This window comes from Mus caroli, unplaced genomic scaffold (assembly GCF_978045245.1).
Source record: "Mus caroli unplaced genomic scaffold, Mus_caroli_1 scaffold_14, whole genome shotgun sequence".
NCBI classification, from domain to species: Eukaryota; Metazoa; Chordata; class Mammalia; order Rodentia; family Muridae; genus Mus; species Mus caroli.
The window spans coordinates 17,526,733-17,548,896 of NW_028227269.1; positions in this window are offsets into that span (position 1 = coordinate 17,526,733).

Below are 22,164 nucleotides of genomic sequence, written 5' to 3' on the forward strand. Positions count from 1 at the left end.
CTATGAACATAGTGGAGCATGTGTCCTTCTTACCGGTTGGGACATCTTCTGGATATATGCCCAGGAGAGGTATTGCTGGATCCTCCGGTAGTACTATGTCCAATTGTCTGAGGAACCTCCAGACTGATTTCCAGAGTGGTTGTACAAGCTTGCAATCCCACCAACAATGGAGGAGTGTTCCTCTTTCTGCACATCCTCGCCAGCATCTGCTGTCACCTGAATTTTTGATCTTAGCCATTCTGACTAGTGTGAGGTGGAATCTCAGGGTTGTTTTGATTTGCATTTCCCTGATGATTAAGGATGTTGAACATTTTTTCAGGTGCTTCTCTGCCATTCGGTATTCCTCAGGTGAGAATTCTTTGTTCAGTTCTGAGCCCCATTTTTTAATGGGGTTATTTGACTTTCTGGAGTCCACCTTCTTGAGTTCTTTATATATATTGGATATTAGTCCCTTATCTGATTTAGGATAGGTAAAGATCCTTTCCCAATCTGTTGGTGGTTTTTTTGTCTTATTGATGGTGTCTTTTGCCTTGCGGAAGCTTTGCAGTTTCATGAGGTCCCACTTGTCAATTCTCGATCTTACAGCACAAGCCATTGCTGTTCTATTCAAGAAATTTTCCCCTGTGCCCATATCTTCAAGGCTTTTCCCCACTTTCTCCTCTATAAGTTTCAGTGTCTCTGGTTTTATGTGAAGTTCCTTGATCCACTTAGACTTGACCTTAGTACAAGGAGATAGGAATGGATCGATTCCCATTCTTCTACATGTTAACAACCAGTTGTGCCAGCACCATTTGTTGAAAATGCTGTCTTTCTTCCACTGGATGTTTTTAGCTCCCTTGTCGAAGATCAAGTGACCGTAGGTGTGTGGGTTCATTTCTGGGTCTTCAATTCTATTCCATTGGTCTATTTGTCTGTCACTATACCAGTACCACGCAGTTTTTATCACAATTGCTCTGTAGTAAAGCTTTAGGTCCGGCATGGTGATTCCACCAGAGGTTCTTTTATCCTTGAGAAGAGTTTTTGCTATCCTAGGTTTTTTTGTTATTCCAGATGAATTTGCAGATTGCACTTTCTAATTCGTTGAAGAATTGAGTTGGAATTTTGATGGGGATTGCATTGAATCTGTAGATTGCTTTTGGCAAGATAGCCATTTTTACAATGTTGATCCTGCCAATCCATGAGCATGGGAGATCTTTCCATCTTCTGAGATCTTCTATAATTTCTTTCTTCAGAGACTTGAAGTTTTTATTATACAGATCTTTCACTTCCTTGGTTAGAGTCACGCCAAGATATTTTATATTATTTGTGACTGTTGAGAAGGGTGTTGTTTCCCTAATTTCTTTCTCGGCCTGTTTATTCTTTGCGTAGAGAAAGGCCATTGATTTGTTTGAGTTAATTTTATATCCAGCTACTTCACCGAAGCTGTTTATCAGGCTTAGGAGTTCTCTGGTGGAATTTTTAGGGTCACTTATATATACTATCATATCATCTGCAAAAAGTGATATTTTGACTTAATCTTTTCCAATTTGTATCCCTTTGATCTCCTTTTGTTGTCGAATTGCTCTGTCTAGGACTTCAAGTACAATGTTGAATAGGTATGGAGAAAGTGGACAGCCTTGTCTAGTCCCTGATTTTAGAGGGATTGCTTCAAGCTTCTGACCATTTACTTTGATGTTGGCTACTGGTTTGCTGTAGATTGCTTTTATCATGTTTAGGAATGGGCCTTGAATTCCTGATCTTTCCAAGACTTTTATCATGAATGGGTGTTGGACCTTGTCAAATGCTTTTTCCGCATCTAACGAGATGACCATGTGGTTTTTGTCTTTGAGTTTGTTTATATACTGGATTACGTTGATGGATTTCCGTATATTGAACCATCCCTGCATCCCTGGGATGAAACCTACTTGGTCAGGATGGATGATTGTTTTGATGTGTTCTTGGATTCGGTTAGCAAGAACTTTATTGTGGATTTTTGCATCAATATTCATAAGGGATATTGGTCTGAAGTTATCTTTGTTGGGTCTTTTTGTGGTTTAGGTATCAGAGTAATTGTGGCTTCATAGAATGAGGTGGGTAGAGTACCTTCTGTTTCTATTTTGTGGAATAGTTTGTGAAGAACTGGGATTAGATCTTCTTTGAAGGTCTGATAGAACTCTGCACTAAACCCATCTGGTCCTGGGCTTTTTTTGGTTGGGAGACTATTAATGACTGCTTCTATTTCTTTGGGGGATATAGGGCTGTTTAGATCATTAACCTGATCTTGATTCAACTTTGGTACCTGGTATCTGTCTAGGAACTTCTCCATTTCATCCAGGTTCTCCAGTTTTGTTGAGTATAGCCTTTGGTAGAAGGATCTGATGGTGTTTTGGATGTCTTCAGGATCTGTTGTTATGTCTCCTTTTTCATTTCTGATTTTGTTAATTAGGATGCTTTCCCTGTGCCCTCTAGTGAGTCTGGCTAAGGGTTTATCTATCTTGTTGATTTTCTCAAAGAACCAGCTCCTTGATTGGTTGATTCTTTGAATAGTTCTTCTTGTTTCCACTTGGCTGATTTCGCCCCTGAGTTTGATTATTTCATGCTGTCTACTCCTCTAGGGTGAGTTTGCTTCCTTTTGTTCTAGTGCTTTTAGGTGTGTTGTCAAGTTGCTAATGTGTGCTCTCTCTAGTTTCTTTTTGGAGGCACTCAGAGCTATGAGTTTTCCTCTTAGAAATGCTTTCATTGCGTCCCATAAGTTTGGGTATGTTGTGGCTTCATTTTCATTGAACTCTAAAAAGTCCTTAATTTCTTTCTTTATTCCTTCCTTGACCAAGGTATCATTGAGAAGAGTGTTGTTCAGTTTCCACGTGAATGTTGGCTTTCTATTATTTATTTTGTTATTGAAGATCAGCCTTAGTCCATGGTGATCTGATAGGATGCATGGGACAATTTCAATATTATTGTATCTGTTGAGGCCTGTTTTGTGACCAATTATGTGGTCAATTTTGGAGAAGGTACCATGAGGTGCTGAGAAGAAGGTATATCCTTTTGTTTTAGGATAGAATGTTCTGTAGATATCTGCCAGATCCATTTGATTCATAACTTCTGTTAGTTTCACTGTGTCCCTGTTTAGTTTCTGTTTCCATGATCTGTCCATTGGTGAAAGTGGTGTGTTGAAGTCTCCCACTATTATTGTATGAGGTGCAATGTGTGCTTTGAGATTTACTAAAGTTTCTTTAATGAATGTGGCTGCCTTTGTATTTGGAGCATAGATATTCAGGATTGATAGTTCCTCTTGGAGGATTTTACCTTTGATGAGTATGAAGTGTCCCTCCCTGTCTTTTTTAATGACTTTGGGTTGGAAGTCAATCTTATCAGATATTAGAATGGCTACTCCAGCTTGTTTCTTCATGCCATTTGCTTGGAAAATTGTTTTCCAGCCTTTCATTCTGAGGTAGTGTCTATCCTTTTCTCTGAGATGAGTTTCCTGTAAGCAGCAAAATGTTGGGTCTTGTTTGTGTAGCCAGTTTGTTAGTCTATGTCTTTTTATCGGGGAGTTGAGTCCATTGATATTAAGAGATATTAAGGAAAAGTAATTGTTGTTTCCTGTTATTTTTGGTGTTAAAGTTGGCATTCTGTTCTTGTGGCTGTCTTCTTTTAGGTTTGTTGAGGGATTACCTTCTTGTTGTTTCTAGGGCGTGGTTCCTGTCCTTGTATTGGTTTTTTCCTGTTATTATCCTTTGAAGGGCTGGATTCATGGAGAGATAATGTGTGAATTTGGTTTTGTCGTGGAATACTTTGGTTTCTCCATCTATGTTAATTGAGAGTTTGGCTGGGTATAGTAGCCTGGGCTGGAATTTGTGTTCTTTTAGTGTCTGTATAACATCTGTCCAGGATCTTCTGGCTTTTATAGTCTCTGGTGAAAAATCTGGTGTAATTCTGATAGGCTTGCCTTTATATGTTACTTGGCCTTTTTCTCTTACTGCTTTTAGTATTCCATCTTTATTTAGTGCATTTGTTGTTCTGATTATTATGTGTCGGGAGGTATTTCTTTTCTGGTCCAGTCTATTTGGAGTTCTGTAGGCTTCTTGTATGTTCATGGGCATCTCTTTCTTTAGGTTTGGGAAGTTTTCTTCTATAATTTTGTTGAAGATGTTTGCTGGTCCTTTGAGTTGAAAATCTTCATTCTCATCCACTCCTATTATCCGTAGGTTTGGTCTTCTCATTGTGTCCTGTATTTCGTGGATGTTTTGAGTTAGGATCTTTTTGTGTTTTACATTTTCCTTGATTGTTGTGCCGATGTTCTCTATGGAATCTTCTGCACCTGAGATTCTCTCTTCCATCTCTTGTATTCTGTTGCTGATGCTCGTATCTATGGTTCCAGATTTCTTTCCTAGGGTTTCTATCTCCAGTGTTGCCTCATTTTGGGTTTTCTTTATTGTGTCTACTTCCCTTTTTAGGTCTAGTATGGTTTTGTTCATTTCCATCATCTGTTTGGATGTGTTTTCCTGTTTTTCTTTAAGGACTTCTACCTGTTTGATTGTGTTATCCTGTTTTTCTTTAAGGACTTGTAACTCTTTAGCCATGTTCTCCTGTAATTCTTTACGTGAGTTATTAAAGTCCTTCTTGATGTCCTCTACCATCATCATGAGATATGCTTTTAGATCCGTGTCTAGCTTTTCCAGTGTGTTGGGGAGCCATGGACTGGGCGAAGTGGGAGTGCTGGGTTCTGATGATGGTGAGTGGTCTTGGTTTCTGTTAGTAAGATTATTACGTTTACCTTTCGCCATCTGGTAATCTCTGGGGTTAGTTGTTATCGTTGTCACTGTTTAAAGATTGGAGCAGACTCTGTGTTCCACTCACCCGAAGTCTCAAAATCCTGTGGCGGGTGTCGTGGGTAGCTGGCAGGTGTCAGCCGACCCTGTGCTCTAGCTACCCCAGTGCTGGTCTGGCCGGAAGAGGCCTGTGGCCCTACTCAGGCCAGTTTTCTGCTTCCCTAACTAATTCAGTCTCAGGTCCCGTGCGCAATTGGATTGGAGCAGAAGCTGTGTTCCACTCACCAGAAGTCTTAAGATCCTATGGCGGGTGTTGTGGGTAGCTGCCGAGTGTCAGCCGACCCTGCGCTCTAGCTACCCCGGTGCTGTTCAGGCCGGAAGAGGCCTGTGGCCCTATTCAGGCCGGTTTTCTGCTTCCCTAACTAATGCAGTCTCAGGTCCCGCGCACCTATTTTTAGTTTTTCAAGACAAGCTTTCTCTGAATAGCCCTGCCTATCCTAGCACTCAGTATTTAGATTAGGCTGGCTTTGAACTCACAAACATCCTATTGACTCTGGCCCCTGAGTACTGTGATTAAAGAATCAGGCTACCATGCTTGTCTATTTCATTTATCTATTGTCTTTATTATCTATCTAGCTCTGCCTTCTCTTTTATTATCTCTTCATCTGCCGGTCATGTACCTTATTATTCCCTATCATCTATAGATAGTATCGTATCTGTCATCCATCTCTCTTCTATTGTCTTTTACCTATCACCTATATCATTATTTTCTATCATCTTGTCTATCAATCTAGGTAGAGAGCTATCTATCTATCTATCTATCTATCTATCTATCTATAATTTATCTATGAATCTATCTACCTGGTCATCTGTCTTCTATTATCCACCACTATCATCTATAATCTATGTTTGTCAACCATTATCTACTTTCCTATTTTGTGGTATTGGGTATGAAACCAGGGTTTCCTGGGTAAATTTATTTATTTATTCATCTATCTCTTTCCATATATGAACTTGACATAAGCTGGTAGAGTGAACCATAATTTTTAAGAAATGCCTCCACAAAAGTAATCTGTAGGCAAGATTGTAGGGCATTTTCTTAATTAGTGACTATTAATGTTAGGCCCTACCCATTTGTGCACCTCTGGGTGTTGGAGACCATACCATGAGAAAGCAAGCTTTTCACTCTCTCCCACCCTGACAAGCCAAATGGCCTTGTGCTAAGGAGCCAGTCGTCACTCCCTTCTCCCTGATGTCTTCCTGGCACCTGAGGCTGTTAAAGCTGAATTATACTCCCCTCTTCCTTATCTCTTCCTGACTCTCATGACATCCAAGGACATGAGTTACACACTGAGCCTGGCCTGACACCCAAGGCTGTTAAGGAGGGTCTATGTTCTGGAGATAAGATGCAGAGTGCCCACCGCCTGGCACCTGACTTCGGCCCTCGTGTCCCCTGATGCCCACTTCTTTGTTCTTAGTTAATTCCCCCTCAACCCCTCCCTATTCCCCTTGATGTATGCTTTAAAACCTGCCATTTCAGCCTCATGAACTGAGACCTTAATAGGACCCTCTACTTGGTCTCCAGCTTCTTTTTCTCTTCCTCCTATTTTCTCCCAGGTTTGCGTTCCCCCTCTCACCCATGAATAACTGAGTCACGAGGGACAGGATAAGTGGCGCCCGAAGTGAAGGTGAGGTCTGGATCGTATTTCCTTCAGTGGAAGTCCCAGAGAAGTTTATCTAGTCCCCAAGAAAATAGAAGTAGTGAAGGACCGCTTCCACCACTCACAGGAGTAAGAAGTCCTTGGTGAGTTGAATCATCTCCATTTCAGGAAATGGGAAATAAGCTATCTAAAGAGGCAGCCTTTATAAGTGGCTTAAAGATAGCTCTCAGGGAAAGAGGAGTTAGAGTTAAAAAGAAAGATTTGATAAACTTATTTATTTTCATAGACCAGGCATGTCCATGGTTTATTATAGATGGAGCAGAGATACACTGTAAAAAAATGGCCAAAGATAGGTAGAGATTTAAATGATAAACTAGCTAATGAGTGTCCCAATGTGGTTCCTGCAACCGTCTTTTCTTATTGAGGAGTAACTATCAGAAGCTGCCACTGTGTCTCCTCTCCCTTCTCTGGCAGAATTCCCAGAAGAAGGAGATAAAGAATTAGAGTCTGAACATGAGAGAGAGAGAAAATAAGTTTCAGAAAAGCAGTTATCCCCTGTTTGGTTCCTTTTAGCAAAAAAGAGGGAAAATGAAAATAAGCTATTTCAGAGTTCTCCTAGGGACAGAAGGAAAACGGGAGACGTCCTGCTTCCTCTCTGGCTCCTATGGAGGTATTCTTAGTTCTGGTTAGGATATCTGGGTACCTGTGAGACATTAAGTTCTATTCACTCTCTGTCTATTGTCTGTCCTTGGTGTACCATTTGTCCATATGTCTTTCTATTTATGTTTGTTTTTGTTTTGTTGTTTGAATGATTGTTGTTCTGTGTTTCATGTTGAAAAATATAAATGGTTAAAACTTTATCTGCTGACTGTCCATCCTTTGATTTAGTTCAACTTGTTTAAAAAAGCAGTCTCAATTTGCACAGCAGAAACTGATAAGTTATGCTGCAGCGTGGCTGGGAGTCAAGTACAGCTGGAAAAGCCCTGCTGGGAGCCGATGGCAAAAGGAGCTCTTAAAGGGGCAGGCAGCCTTTTGCTTGTAACAGAAAGTTAGCTTAAAATTGGTAACTCAGGGTTGGAGTCATTCTAAACAACATGCAGCATGAACGAACCCAGGAAAACAGGTCTTTAAAGATACTTCAAAATAGGGATAATCTTTGGCCCAGAACTCCGGCAGAGTGCTCAGATTGAGAAAAGGTTGCATTTGGGTTGATGCTGATCTCAGAGGCGATCAGCCTCAGGAGGCTTGTGTGGCACTTCTTTAGTTTTGCAAACCATGACTAGGGAAACCTCGGACTCTCCCTCTCTTCCTTTTAGCTAAAAGAGCCTTGTTGCAGACCTAGCCAGATGTTGTTCTAAATAAAGTTTAAATTCAAAGTTTATAAAAGTCAATCAAGCTGTGGAATTTATCAAGACATTGTGATTTGACTTGCCTACTTTATATAAAGTTAAAGTGTACAGAGTTTGCTTATAAGTATATGTATATTGTTTCCTAAGTGAAAAGTATTTTAGTTACTTATGCTTTTAAGGGGAAATTAACTTTAAATCCTTGCTCTCACACAATGAGCTTTTAACTTCTGGGGGGTAGCTGTTACTCCAGATAAGATTCAGAGGCGATATCTTTTAATACTTAGGATTTTTAGCTATATTAGAAAATCGTGGCACCGAAAAGCTAAGAAGAAAAAAATTGATTTGCTTCAAAATTTTATTTTCAAAAGCTTCCAGGAGATGTTAATTGGCTAAGACCTCACTTTGAGGCCTTAAAGCGACTTAAACCTTTGTTAGGTGTTATCTAGTGGGATTCAAAATTACTGGTGAGAAACAAGAAGGTTTCACAGAAAGCAGAAGAAACTTCTGTGATCAATTGTTATCAATTATAATCAATGGTAATTAAATATTACCTGCTCATTTTATTTATGTGCCCACAACCAATCTTTGGCAAGAGAAAACATTGTTGTAAAATCATCCTTCTTCATTTCAAAGTAAAGTTTTAACAACCTATAAAGCCACGGTGGTGATAATAAAGAATTGTAAGATAAATTCATATATTTTTGAAAAACTATAAGAAAAATTGTGTCTTAAGAACATGACTAAGTGTCTGTTCCTTGTTCCAAATAGCCATTAATTTGGTTATTACAGAATATTGATGTTTGATCTATTGCATACCATCATATTAAACAAAATTGATAATCATTATCCTAAGATAGTTAAAAATTGTTTTTATGCATGCTTCTATAACTTCTACAAATTCATGCATGCATGCATGCATGCATCCCATTTACTGTGTTTAAAAACAGCCCTTCTATGGGAGAAAAGTATATGTGAATTGGATCACACACTTATTCTTCTGAGTTTCCTCCTGTTTCAGCACAGATAATTAAATTGTGTGCTGTAGATGGTGTTGTAAAATGTTGAACAATCAAACTTTAAGTTGTATATTAATAGTCAATATTATATCTCAGAGCTTACAATTGCTTAAAAATTGTTCATCCCTCAGACGCTATTAATTCTCAAGCTTGCAATTGCTTATGAAACTTATAAGAAAAAATACTGTTCCTTTAAGAAGACTGTTTTTGGTCAGTTAAGAAATTGTCCTGGGTTGCCTGGAAAAGACCCCTAGGATTTGCTTTTGTGTTATAGAGGTTTACATAAAGCTTTAACTGATAAAGATTACAGATAGCTCCTGAAAGAATACAAACTCAAGATCCTTATAATTATTTGGGTTTTAGACTTACTGAACAAGCTGTTTTTCGCTAGAAGTTAGTTATTCGCAGAGACAACTTAAGGACTTTCTCTTATTTCTGATTAATAAATAAATAAATTTTACACATGTGACTATAATAACTTTTCAAGCATTCTAGTTTCAATCTCTCTTCAAGAGAAACAATTGAAAGTGTAATTAGTCACTGCCCATATTATATTAAAACTGACTATAAGTCAAGTGTTTGAGATGATTTGTCAACAATTTAATAATTCTCAAAGACAAGGTATTGTGGAACTTTAAAAACTCTATCTTCTTAAAAACAAAAAAGGGGAGAAATTATACCCCCGTGCACATTATTTAAATCATACTTTTATTTTTAAGAATTTTGAAATTTGAATGTCTAAGAACTTAATAAATGCCTCCTAGTATCCTAAAACTAGACATAATTATGTCTATAAGAAATGAAAAGGATGCACTTATTGACACATGGCATGAACCTGAATAGAAAGTTAATATGGGGAAAGGGGGGTGGTGTTTCTGTTTTTTTTTTCCACAGAATGCTACAGAAGCATGCTAGCTTCCAGAATGATTCGTGTGACAGACTGACCTGTGAGTTCATGAGTGCCCTGACAGTGATGACAAGAAAACTGTGTTGAGTGTCCAGAGAAAGAGTAATCAGGGAGAGCATCTACTTGCAAACAAGATGAAGAAACTTCCCATCTCTGCCATGGGCAAGGAGAGCCAACCTTCTGTCAATTTGAGGACAAATATAAATGATGACCCCTGAGGCAGAGGGACTGCTACAGTGTATTTAACAAGATCTCATCAGATACACTGTTTTTGGCCATTCAGACCAACTCCCCTATAGCTGTGAAAGCTTTTGTACCTTACCTATATGCTATATTATTAGATAATTTTAAGAGTTAAGATCACCAATGTTGACAAGTCTTTTCATATTCACTGTAATTGTTGTCAATTAACTAATTGTGTAGATCCTAATTTAGATAAGGAATCTGCTGTTATGATTTCATTATAGAGACCTGCTTATGTTTTGTGGCCTGTTAGAATTAGGAAATGATCCTTGGTTTAAAAATCTGGGAATGATAACTTGGAAAATGTCAAATGAGCAATTTTAAGATTTACTGCTTTAATTGCAATTTTAACTTCAATATCTACTACAGCTTTAAATCAACAGCTGCATACTGTTCATTTTGTTAATTATATGCATAAGAATATTAGTAACTTATTGTAGATAAAAAATTGGAGGCAAAGGTTAATGTCTTAGAAGTAATGGTCTCAACAATAAGGCAGGATATAACAAATATTAAGGCTACAAAGACAGAAATTTCAGATATTAAAAGAATGTTGTTTTTATTCTGATATGACTGGCTTAGTTCAAGATAGCATAGACAGTTAGAACTAGTTTAGAAGAGCGAAAACGTAACAGAGAGAAACAAGAATATTGGTATCAAAATTGGTTTTCTACTTTATGCAAGCCAGTTGCAGTTCACTACCATCAACTGGATATCAAAGACTCAGACGAAGATGATCTTCCTCCCACCAGTGAAGAAAAAGCAACTACTGGTCTCCGGTTTTCCACCCTTGCTGCTAATTCACGGTCCCCTTGGTTCCTCAGGCCATGGATACAATAGGGATGAAGAAGGGTGACCTCCAGTTCCTAATATAGCCTAAGAGCCACAAATTTTGGTGTTACAATTGGCATAATTCTTGTAGAGGCCTTGCTGAATCTGAGGTTGACAATTCTCCTTTGGGAGCTGCACAGGACTCAGAACTGTACATGCTGGTTCGTGATAATATGAATTCAGTATGGGTACCAGCGTGGGTATGAGGCTAAGCACTGCAGGGGAAGGTCCAATTTGGCCGTTTCTGAGTTCCCTGAGAGACACACCCCGTTTGCACGGAGGTTGGCATCTAGTTCCAGTTACAAATAAAGAATCTTTCTAAGGCTCTGCCTCCCCTCCCCAAACGATACCAAGAGCCATAAGTGTGGGTTGTGACAGCACCCATGGGAGGAATCGGGTCAATGCTCCCCCAGCAATGGTTAATGCCCACTCATCCAAGGATGAGAAGATCATTTGATCACCTCAGTTAAGTGTGGCCTTATTACATTTAATTGAAAAGGGGGAGATGTTGGAGACCATACCGTGAGAAAGCGAGCTTTTCACAGTCGCCTACCCTGACAAGACAAATGGCCTTGTGCTAAGGAGACAGTCATCACTCCCTTCTCCTTGTTCCCTTCCTGGCACCTGAGGCAGTAAAAGCTGAATTATAGTCCCCTCTTCCTTATCTCTTCCTGATTCTCATGACATCCAAGGACATGAGTTACACACTGAGCCCAGCCTGACAACCAAGGCTGTTAAGGAGGGTCTATGTTCTGGAGATAAGACGCAGAGTGCCCACCGCCTGGCGCCTGACTTCGGCCCTCGTATCCCCCGATGCCCACTTCTTTGTTCTTTGTTAATTCCCCCTCAACCCCTCCCTATTCCCCTCGATGTATGCTTTAAAACACTGCGTTTCAGCCTAACAAACTGAGACCTTAATAGGACCCTCTACTTGGTCTCCAGCTCCTTTTTCTCTTCCTCCCATTTTCTCCCAGGTTTGCAGTCCCCCTCGCACCCAGGAATAACTGAGTCCCGAAGGACGGGATGTCTGGGCAGGTGGTCCTGGAATGTAGAAGTAGGCCGAGCAACTCATGAGGAACAAGCCAGTACATAGCCCTTCTCACTGGCCTCTGCTTCAGTACCTGTCCTGAGTTCCTGCCCCTACTTTCTTTTATAAGGAACAGTGATGTGAAAGGAAAGATGGAATTAACCCTTTCCTTTTCTTCCCAATTTGCTTTTGTTCTTTGGTTTGTTCCGGGTTGTTTTGTTTGTTTTTCGAGACAGAGACCAGTTTCTCCATGTAGGCCCAGCTGTCCCAGAACTCCCTCTGTAAACAAAGCTGACCTCAAACCCAGAAATCTGCCTGCCACTGACTCCCATGTGCTGGATGAAAGGTGTGTACCATCACCAGCTTTGGTCATGGTGTTTTGTCTCAGCAACAGGAACCCTAAATAAGACACAGGGTTTGTTGCATGCTAAATAGTCTACTGTTTCCACTGAACTTTACTTTGAATTTTCAGTCATTCTTAAATTTTTTAAGCTATACCCCAACCCATTTGATTTACAATTTTGATTGTGATAATATTTGTAGATGGATATACACACGTATTCATATATGTGTATATGTATATCTCCAGATATGTATTCTCTAGCTACCCAAATCATATACTTTATATAACCCATAGGCAAGTTTGTAGGGCATTTTCTTAATTAGTGAGTAATTAATTAGTGATTTATTAATTAATTAGTTAGTGATTAACATGCAGTTGACTGTGCCAGCTATTTTCAGCAAAGCTTTTAGAAAAATCTAAGATTGGTCTTGGAGGAGACACATGATGAGAATTAAGAATCCAATGAAAAGTGAGTGCATGGTCAGGAGGGGCTCTTCCAGAGCTCTGATGGTCTCTTAAAACCCAGCATCCAACAAAAAACTTGCATTCTGGGGCCTCTAGCTCATCACAATGCCCAACTTCATAGCTTGCTTGCTTAGCAGCAGGCAGGAAGGCCACCACTGCCTGGAGCCCCCTTTATCTGTAGTCCACTGTGGCTCCCACCTTTACTTCCTTGATGTGTGCTGCCAAAACACACCCATGTATAATTTGATAATGAACCCTGTCATTTTGTACAAATAACATAAGCTAATTAATTTTAAAGGTGGGTGTAATCCGACGTTCTATTACTAATAACTGCTTTACCATCTGTTTTGGCTCCATACTTAACCCATGAAATCATTTCTTTAAAAGCAGTAAAGGAATATTTGTGTGTGTGTGTGTGTGTGTGTGTGTGTGTGTGTAGCGTGTGGTGTATGCATGTGTGTGAGTATCTATAGTACTGTCAACATTGGATTATTGGATATCCCCTTTCATTGCTCCCCTGCCTCTTGTCTTGTTAATCTTAGACAGGGTCTCTTGCTCAACCTGATGCTCACCAATTGGCTACAGTGCTGGGCAGTGTGTCCCTGGGATTCTCCTGCCTCTGTCTATCAACAGTGGGATGAAAAGCTGCCAGACCCAGTTTGTACCCGAGTGTTAGGGTTCCCCATGCTGGAGCAGTGACCACTTTACCTGCTGAGCCATCTCCCCAGAGTCACGTCTCCTTTATTTTTAATGTGAAAGGACAGTTGTGTTAGTTGCAGACATGAAAAACCACACTCTAGAAGGTTCTAGGGCCCTGTGCAATCAGTGCCTGCCAATGTCTGCAGCACTGGCTTTCTTTTCCTTTGAGGGCAGGGCTCTAACCCAGGTAAGGCCTTCTTTCTCACAGCCTACAAATTCCCACCTCAGGGCCTTGGCTCTCTACATTCCTTTGGAGGACTCTCCCCAGCCCCTTAGGCTCAGCTGTTTCTTCTCTTCATCTCAGACTTAGCTCGAAAGTTGCTTCCTCTAGGAAGCCTTTTCTGACTGCCACTGTTGCTGTCCTGCCCCTGCCTCAGTTATTATTACGTCACCTCATTTTGTTTCCCTCAATAGGACTCACAGGAGGACTGGAGATGTAACTCAGTGGTAGAGTCCTTCTCCAGCATGCACAAAACTCTGAGTTTTAACTCCAACCACCCCCACCCCCTGTACTGACCCCAGAACAAAATAAACGGTTCATAGAGTGTATTCCCACATATGAGAGGTAGAGGCAGGAGGCTCAGAAGTTCAAGGTTATCATAAGCTATGTATCAATTTAGAGGAAAACCTGGGAGACACATGAGCCTAAACACACACACACACACACACACACACACACACACACACACACCTTCAAAATGACACATTCATATGATAGAGACCCAAACATCTGATTTTTCTTAGATTAAATCCCAATAGTACAATAGAGTTCCCACACTTTGAAATAGTAGCCTTCTGACAAGATGAGAAAACAAAGTCCTTGTTTTTGGTGTATTCCTATGTAAGCTAGAAAAACATCTCTCAAAGGTTAAGTGCAAACGAGTTAGCTCGAGGTCTCCCTAAGTCTTGGTAGGAGTGAGTTCTGCATTTCTACCAGGCTCCCAGGCCGCTGCTGCTCTCCAGACAACAGTTGTCACACCACAGATTGAGGCAGGAGTTCCTTTATTCATATGGAACTGTGTTCATGGCTGTCGGACTCAATATTTGGCCAAAAACCAATCACTTCACATATCAGTGAGGATGGAGACAGGCAGAGAAATGGGTGGTAGGCGTCTCGCTGTGCACTAAGATCTATTAGTATTATTCTTATTAATAATAGTTCTTTTTTCTACAGTCCAGTCATTATCCCCCTCCTGGTCTAACCTCCGGCAGTTTCTCATCCCTTTCCTCTTCCAGTCTCCAAGACGATGTCCCTCCCCTCTACCCCCATGCACCAAGACCTTAGTGCTGTGCTCTGTTCTGTTTCTTTTCTGCTGCCTCACAGATTCTGTCTAAAGCTTCAAGGAAGGAGAGTAGCCAAGACCACCAATTTTGCCCAGACAGGCTGAGAAAAATTGAAAAGAGCTGGACCCTCAGGCTCAGGTTTGGGGTTGATTCTGAAAGATGACCAAGACACTTCCCAAGCAGTCAAGAAAAAGAAAGTGTTCCAGGCCAAGGATTTGGTGCGAGGGTATGAAGGTGTGTGAAGATGAGGAAGCTCACAATGTTCCAGGGTCAAAAGCTAGCTAGCCTGTCCTACAGGAAGCCAATGAGGAGCAGAGCTGCTCTCAGTGGGGAGACACAGAGGGGCGCTGTGAGCTCTGGGGAAGGGCAGCTTGAAGTCTCAAGGATGTGGCTGATACTCTCTGCTGAGCAGGTCTAGTGTACTGCAGATGCTTTAGTGTGGGGCTCTTGGGGGAGTGTTGCAACTTCTCAACTCTCTACATGTGAATGAATGGTGTGGTCGAGAAAGTTTCTCAGACTGGGCATGGTGGCACATGCCTTTAATCCCAGCACTCGGGAGGCAGAGGCAGGTGGATTTCTGTGTTTGAGGCCAGCCTGGTCTACAAAGTGAGTTCCAGGACAGCCAGGGCTATACAGAAAAACCCTGTCTCAAAAAAAACAAAAAACAAAAAAACAAAAAAACAAACAAACAAACAAACAAAAAACAAACGAAAGTAAGAAAGAAAGAAAGAAAGAAAGAAAGAAAGAAAGAAAGAAAGAAAAGAAGAAAGAAAGATAAAGTAAGTAAGTTTCTCAGGGGAAGAGAGGTAAAGCCGGGTGACCTCTGAGGATCCAGTGACAGGTTGGAGTGTGAGTAATGGTGTGGAGTTGTGGTTCTAGATTCTCCCTGGCCTTGCCATTATGGGGGTGTGCTTGATCATCCTTGGGGTGTCCATTGCATACATCCACAATTTCACCAACAGGGGCAAGGAAACAGCTGCTCAAGTTCAGCCCCAAGGGCCTGGAGAACATTGACTAAGGAAGTGTTTTCCAGGCTGATGAGAAAAATCACTCAGCTGTGGTCATCTGTTCCTGTTAGAAGGCTATGCATCATATTATATACTATGCACATATTATGAAATGTGTAATAAAAACAGTTTCCCAGTCATTCATGGCTGAGTCCCACAGAACCTGTCAAAGCTATTCTTAGTGGAAGGCCCCTACACATGCAGGCAGGGTTTGGAGGTCCTTAGAGGTCAGAGGGTAGCTGGGAGAAGGGTTGGGGGAAGGGCTAGAGTAGAATCAAGAGCTTCACTTTTATTTCATAGACAATAGGAAAACACTGGAGAAATGGCTGCCCCATCTAAAGGAGAGGGAGGGAAACCTATGAATGCATCCACACGCTGAAGGAAGAGGGATTTTTTGTTTGTTTGTTTTGTTGTCTAGAAATAGGATCTCACTATGTCTGACTTCTCATCAGCTCTGCAGCCCGGAATTTGTAGCTTCAAATTCCTAAGCTTCCCACTCAGCCTCACCAGTGCTGGGATCACAGGCACGCACCACCACACCCAGCTATGAAGAGAGTGCTGTGATCTAAGAAAAAAATAAAGTATGCAAGCACTCTTTAAAAGCTTTAGCAAAAGCTCTCTGCATATGGAGTGCTAATTAAACTCTTATTTCTTTTGGTTTGTTTTGCTTTCCCATGAAAACAAACCCCGCCCTTTTCTGGCACTTGTTTGTATTATTCTAAGTGCTTGAAAACAACAAATGGCATTCCCTTAATTGCTGAAAGACAAATAATATTTTTAACACTCATTGCATTTGCTTGCATTTCAGCATATCAGGGCTTTAATCCTATATGTATTTAATTCCAGGAGCATCAATCAGAGTTGGGAGGGCCACTGTTCTGCCCATTGGCAGGAAAGATAGAAATGTATTCAAAGTGGGCTAGTAAATACTGAAAGGCTAGTCTCTGAAAATAGATGTGTGTGTATATCCATAAATACACTTATTTTATGTTTGCTGACTTACAGACTGGACAGCACACAGCCTGCAAAGGATTCAGAGATATCCACTACTCTATGTAGCTAATTGATTCTCATACATGCTCCCATTGATTTTTGCCAAGTGGTTACATCAATACCCAGTCTGCAGTTTAAACATGCCTGGACAAAATAAGACGTAGAAGAAATGCTTATTATCCAGCTCAGTCAGCAAAGAAGTAGCTGCTGTCATTGACAGGTGAGTCTCTTTCCGACATCAATGTCAGTTGGCATTTGTTTATGTTAATGAGCAAGCAAGGCTGGTAAAGATGTCTGCTGTAACTTCATCTGCCCATGACACCTGTGGCCTCCTTGATATAACAGAGAGGATTGGCAGCGTTTTCCCTCAAACCTCTTTGCTACTCACAATGCAGTGGCTCAGATGTGCCTGCCTGTGAATATAATCCTCAACAAAGTCCCACCACTCCCCTGCCTTGTTTGGCTTAGACAATCAGTTAAGTAAGAAGTCCAGTCATGGTCAGCCGCTGCCCATTTCTCTGGTGTAAATACTCCTATGAAGCAATTTCAAGCTGCCAGACTATGGAACTGGGAAGAGATGCACAGTGACATACCACCATGTAGTATTTCTACCACATACACAAGTTCCCAAACCCAGCTTTCCTGACTGTGTGGCACAGCTCACCTGACTAGCCCCCACAGACTCCAGTTTAAGGCTCCTTTATCTAGGACTGTCTACTTTATTTCAGCACGGAGAGTCTACAGACTTTATTAAAATGACAAAATGAACAGTCTTTGTGTTCTGTTCTGTAAAATAAGCTGAGGATAGATCTGCTTGTCATTCATTTTCTAAAGTCAGTCATAAAGGTGACCCAGAAAACACACATTTTCAAATGTTGAGGCCTAAACTGGGCATGGTGGCACTTACTTTTAATCCCAGAACTCAGGAATGCAGAGGCAGGCAAATATCTGTGAGTTTGAAGCCGGCCTTGTCTACAAGAAAATTCCAGGCTATCCAGGCTACAAAGTAGATCCTGTCTCAAAAAATAAGAACAAATACAAGTGTCTGGGCCCAATGATGAGCTTCCTAAGGTATTTTTTTCTTTTCAGAAACAAACACAAAACATGGATAATGGGATCGTGAACACTAGAGCAGAGACCTGTGGTGTAGACATGAGCACATCTAGGACATATAGCTCAGTGGAAGAACACCTTTTAAAGGGGGGATGATTCAGAGGTTGAAAGCAGGTTCAATTCCCAGCACAGAAGTTTACAATCATCTGTCATTCCAGTTCCAGGGGATGTGATGCCCTCTCTGGTCTCTGAGAGCACTGCATGCATGTGGTGCACAGACATACATGAAAGTAAAACAGCCACATAAAAAATGACAAGAACTTTAAAATGTGTGTGTATGTGTGCATTATATGTGTACACTTGTACATGTGTGTGCATGTGTATGTGTGCACTTGTACATGTGTGTGCATGCCTGTGAGTGTGTTTTAAAGATAGGGGTGGGGTGGAGAAATGATGACTTGGCATTTAAAAGTACTTGTTGCTCCTCCCAGCACTCACATGGTTGCTTACAACTATCTGGCCAGGCAGTGGTGGCACACCACTGGGACACTTGGGAGGCAGGGGCAGGAGCATTTCTGAGATCGAGGCCAGCCTGGTCTATAGAGTGAGTTCCAGAACAGCCAGGGCTATACAGAGAAACCCTGTCTCGGAAAAAACAAAAACAAAAACAAAACAACTATCTGTAACCCCAGTTCAAGGGGATCTGACACCCTCTCTGGTCTTTGGGCACACCAGCAAAAGATTGACCCCCAGATCTAAATTTCCATCTCTGTTATAATTGTGTGCTGCCAAATCCTTCCCTGCCTCTGTCCCCAAAGCACAAACCATGAGGTGAGTGACCCATACATGTGGCTGTCTCTCACCTTGGGGTGTAAATGGCTTGCTTTCACAACATTATCTGGGGGTAGGTACTCTATGAGGTGGAGGTGAAAGTCCCAGTGACATTTCCCTGTTCACATCACGGGTACTTGTGGGTGTCCCTATTTTATTGCATAGTTTACCACAAAGTTCCTTTAAGACTCAGACCTGTTCATTCCACGAGTAATCATTTACAAGTTAACTGCAAGCAAACTGGAAATGTCTGTGTTAAACCAGCCAAGCCTCCAGAAAATTCCGGAGCTGAGAACATTACCTTTTCCTTTGGCTGGACAGTGAGAAATCTCAGGTTCTTGGGAATTACTAGAGGCAGAACATTCCTCTGGAAAATGGGCTGTTAGTCAATCTTACTGGGCACCAGGCATGAGCTTTTCTATCCTCCTTCCTTTGGTTTCCTTAGCTGAATTGAGTAAAGGATGAAGCTTATGTTGCCTACAGGATTAGAGGTTTCTGTCTTTTGGTCTTGCTGGTTTGGGGCCTGTAATTGAGGCAAAACATCCTGGTGGAAGAATGCAGGGTAGGGGAGATGCTCACAGCATTACAGAGGGGAATCAGAGAGAGGAGAGAAGCCAGACTTCCAGTATTTTCTTCCCTGAAAGGATCTAGTAACACTTGCCAAACAAAGGCCTGTCTGCTAGCTTCCATTATCTCCCAGAAGCACTGTTCAGAGGATGCTGATGATGTCATGAGAGGTCTACAAGTCGTTATCTAGACCTTTTTAGCTCTTCAAAGTCTCAAAAAGAATCCACTTGTCTGAGAGAGGGTCTCACTGTGCAGCCCAGGTTAGCCACAGCCTAAGAGAGATCTGCCTGTTTCTTTTGTTAGAGTGTTGGGATTAAAGGTATGGCCACCACACTTGGCAAAGGTCTAGTTTTTAAAAATAACTGTCAGTGGTAAAACTGATCTGAAGTGTGGGGCGTGGTGGTGCACGCCTTTAATCCCAGCACTCAGGAGTTCAGGGGCAGGCGGATTTCTGAGTTCAAGGCCAGCCTGGTCTACAAAGTGAGTTTCAGGACAGCCAGGGTACACAGAGAAATCCTGTCTACAAAAAAACAAAAACAAAACTAAATAAACTGATCTGAAATGAACTTGTATGAATTTATGCATAGTTCTTGCTTATCCCAAATTCTGGGATAACAAACCCTTTCTCTCTCTGCTACTGCTCTGATGTGGTTTGTCCCCTAATGATCCTCGTATTGTAGACTTGGCCTTGGTGTCATGGTGGGGCTCAGGTGGGGACTAGGAGGAGTTAGGGCACTGAGGGTACTATCCTTGGAAGCAATTAAGGAAATTTTCTTGGGAACCTCCATTAGTTCTCATTAAAGCGAGTTCTAAAGTAGGGAGTTGATTTCTGTTTTTCTGGCTTCCAGCCTGTGATCAATCTTACAAGTAAATAATGTCAACATTATGCTACCACCTACGTGAAGCTACATGGAAGGGTCTGCTTGATCTTAGACTGTACACCTCTGTCCTAGTTTGTTTTCTGTGCTGTGATAAAACACTGATTAAAACTCGAGGAAGGAAAGGGTTTAACTGGGCTACAGGTTATAGACCATCATTCAGGAAAGCTAAGACAGGAACTGGAGGCAGGAGCTGAAGCAGAGACCTTGGAGGAATGGTGCTTACTGGCTTGCCTTCCTTGATCTACTTAGCCTCTTTCTTACACAGGCCATGCTCACCTGCCTAGGAATTGTGCCACCCACAGTGGACTGGGCCATCTACATCAATTAATAATCATGAAAATGTCATACAGACATGTCTGAATCCCAATCTGATGGAAACAATTCCTTGACTGAGATTCCCCTTCCAGTTATGTCTAGGTTTGTGTCCAGTTGACAAAACTAACCAGGGCAGCTTCCAAAACCACTAGCTAACTTCCTCCCCTCTCCCCTCCCCTTGCTGTTCTTATTTTCTCCCGGTGTCAAGATGAACCCACAGGCTCCATATACTCCAGACAAGCACTAACAATGTACCATTTGGGCAACATCCTAGCCAACCTCCTCTTCTTCAAAAATTTCAACCTCAGGTATATTATAGCCACAGAAACAGACCAGTACACCCAAGGGAAAAAATAATAGGAGTATAGTCTTTTATATGAAAAATATAGGCTCAAATATATATGGATTCATAATTTCTCAGGCTTTAAAACTAACATAGGTTTACGTGGTATGTATTTTGAACCAAGCCCCTAGTGAGGTCTACAAGAATAGTGTATGATCAAAGGCATTTATATTTTACAGCAAAACATAAATGTTTGTATGGTATGGGACAAGTGAAATTGTATATTGCCTCAAATCAGTTTTAGGACAATTTTATCCTTGAGAATTATTATATCTTTTTTGAGTCAGGGTTTCTCTGTATAGAGCCCTGGCTATACTGGAACTCACTTTGTAGACTTGGCTGTCCTTAAACTCATTGAGACCAACCTGTCTCTGACTCCTGAGTGCTGGGGTTAAAGGGATTTGATACCATGCCCAACAAGAATTATTTTTAGAAATAGATATTTCAGGTTTTTTTAAAAATAAACTTAGTGGTGTCCGTGTCTCTAATGGTAATATCAGCATCTTCTTTTCTGGATGCATTAAAAATATGTAAATGAGGGCTGAGGTAGTAACTCTGTGTTCGAGCACTTGCCTATAGGTTCAAGGCCTTGGATTCAATCCTCAGTACCACATACAAAGGAGTGGGTAGTGCTCCCTTGATTCCTGTTCAACTTAAACCTTAAATTATGTTCATGTCTGTGTGAGTGTGTGTCTCTGTTTGTGTGTGTATATCCCTTTGTGTGTGTCTCTGTGTGTGTGTCTCTCTGTGTCTGTGTGTTTATGTGTGTGTCCCTGTGTTTGTATGTGTGTGTATATGTGTATGTGTATGTCTCTGTGTGTGTGTGTCTGTGTGTGTTTCTCTGTGTGTGTATCTGTGTATCTGTGTGTCTATGTGTCTGTGTGTGTGTGTTAGACACATTGATTAGTTTGACTGGTACTATATCATGTCAAGGAAAAACACTACTTTCTTTTAACTTCCCAAGGCATCACAGAGACGATGTCTCCAAAAATAAAACCTTGAAAAGTCACAGTGAATATTCTTCAATTTCAGAGAAGAACAAAAGCACTCATAGGTGGGAAGAGAGGCAGAGGGAACAGAAAATTGCCTTGTGAAGGAGAGCCTGTACTATAACACAATATCCTCAAGTTATACATGCTGAGATAGGTGTGACCCTGAGACACTAAATGGAAGGATGTTCACAGGCAGTGCTGGTAAAATACCAGAAGCCATACATAATGTCTGACCTCAGCTGCTACCTCATACAGCATATTTGTACATGGGAGCCTTAAAAAGATGGACTGGTCTACTGTCCTATGGCAGCAGGAGACCACTTTTATTTCCCATGTTGGGCTTATAATGTCCCTCACATTCCCTTCTTTTCAGACCCACAAAAGGATTTTGTAAAGTTTCTCTAGGCTGTATTGTTGGCAGCAGTAGTAACCATGCCTCTTGTCTTGGGGAGTTAGAGGGTGTGATTTTTGACTAGTGTCTTCAGAGCCTCTGAGTTTTTAAAATACAGCTGAGGCTCTGATCTGATAAATGGTTGCTCTATGATGTGTTCTGACATGGGGTCTGGTTTTGGGGATCTGTTACTTTGGCACTATTCTTTTTTTGCC